This window comes from Lactuca serriola, chromosome 1 (assembly GCF_051521515.1).
Source record: "Lactuca serriola cultivar US96UC23 chromosome 1, Lser_US96UC23_V15, whole genome shotgun sequence".
NCBI lineage: Eukaryota > Viridiplantae > Streptophyta > Magnoliopsida > Asterales > Asteraceae > Lactuca > Lactuca serriola.
In genome coordinates this window covers 198,812,307-198,814,256 of record NC_136408.1, presented here as the reverse complement: position 1 = coordinate 198,814,256, position 1,950 = coordinate 198,812,307, and the positions used below count along the sequence as shown (strand labels likewise).

At 41.8% G+C, this 1,950-nt stretch overlaps 1 pseudogene; it reads right to left on the bottom strand.

Annotated features, from left to right (window-relative positions):
- Positions 1-1,493: 1,493 nt before the first annotated feature.
- LOC145080489 (5S ribosomal RNA) lies at positions 1,494-1,611 on the bottom strand (annotated as a pseudogene).
- Between the last annotated feature and the right edge of the window lie 339 nt (positions 1,612-1,950).

The following is a 1,950-nucleotide window of genomic DNA, read 5'->3' as shown; positions in this document are numbered from 1 at the left end:
ATTGGGGATGAAGATCGAGATGATACTTGAGAGGATTTGGGCTAAGGAAATGAAAGAAATGAACAAATGACCTTCATCTTCACCATATAAGGTGAGTTTACGGTCCACATGGAGTTTACGGCCATAAATTCCCATGTGGTGGCCGTGAATTCATGGTTAATGTGCTTAAGGCTCGGTCTTTGTGCTATAAATTCAGCAGATAAACCCCGACACTTCTTCCTTAAGTGTACAAGGCTTAGAACGCTCAAATAAACTCCTAATTGTGCTAAATGATAGCAGGAATGAGTTTGACTTTCAATGAAGTGTTAGACTAAACTAGATGGAAAATTTCGGGTTGTCACATCATCCCACTATTAGAGGGAATTTCGTCCTGAAATTAGAATTTAGGTAAGGAAGTAGGTATGAAAAATCGAGTCAAGAGGTGGGGATACTTCCTAATCATTGATTCTCGCGCTCATAAGTGAATTTGGGTCCTCGGTTGGTATTCCAACGAGCCTTCACTAATGGGAGCGGCATTGTTTCGTCCGCTTGATCTCTCGATCGATGGTCACTACGGTTCTTCCACGAATGCGAGGATCTCGTTGATCTCGATCTCGTCGAGTGGGCTTACGAGAGTCCTGACGGAAAGGTATATTTTCAAGTTCGAGACGTGAAGTGTAAAATGTATGTTACTGAGTTTGTGGTGTAGTTTCAGTTTGTGAGTTACAGGACCGATTCTGGCAAGAATTTCGGAGGTCCTAACTCTTTTGGAATTGGCTTACCACGCTTTCCGAAGCGTATCAAGCCTTCCTAGAGTGAGACTTCAAAAAGGATTTGGCCTCTCACTTGTAACTCCAAGGTTTTGTTCCTCTTGCTTGTCTTCCCAGTCAAGGGCCACTCCCTTTTGAGTCAAAGTCATAAGAGGTTTTGTGATTCGCGAGGAGTTCTGGATGAACTCTCGACAGTAGGTCAGGGAGACTCAAAATTTGGCGAATTCCTGTTGGCATCTTCGGTGTTGACAAATTCTCAGTGGTTTTGATTTTTGGCAGGGTCCTCAAGAATTCCTACATTACTGGTAATGTGTCTTAGGAATTCAACTCTTCAAATCTAAAAACTCGCATTTTAGAGAAATTCGCGTAAAGCTTCTCTGATCGTAATGTTTCTCGGGGTTTGTTGTAGATGCTCTTTATGATTTCCTCCTTACTACGAGAGTAGATAAATAAGTCATTTACAAGGAAAATGAAGAATTAATCCAAGTAAGAATGGCGTACCCTATTTATGACGTTCATGAATACTATGGGCGTCTTTGTCGTATCCGAGGGGTATCACTACAGACTCGAGGTGCCCGTATCGAGTTAGGAAGATTGTCCTTAAAACATCCTTCACTAACACTCTCAACTGGTGATATTCGGATCTTAAGTCCATTTCTGAAAGGTACATCGTTCCTTGCAGTTGGTCAACTGATTCATCTATGCGAGGCAGAGAGTCATCATTTCTAATGGAAGTACTGTTGAGGTCTGCACCACGAGGACTTCCCAAATGTCACCCATACTAGTACTACTCTCGCCTATGCCCGCTTAACTGCGGAGTTCTGATGGGATCAGGTGCATTAGTGCTGGTCTAATCGCACTCCCTGGATTCTGTCTTCTTTAAGAATAAGACCAGAGCTCCCAAAGGTGAGAAGCTTGGTCTTTTCATTCTGCTGCTGAGTAGTCATTAAACTGTCCGGACGGTTCTTTTATCATTTTGATTTTAGCCAAGAAAGGAGTTATTATACATGAAAACTTAGCTTATACACGTTATGATATAACCAAGACGGGGTGGATAATAAAATGTGTGATTCTACTCTAGTCCTCCCTCCGAACGAGGAAAAGAAACTATGTTATAAATCTCACATTCTATTGTCTACCAGGTCTTCGTTATGTATAACTCGGGAATGTATAAGCGATGGAAAGTCATAATAACAATCTT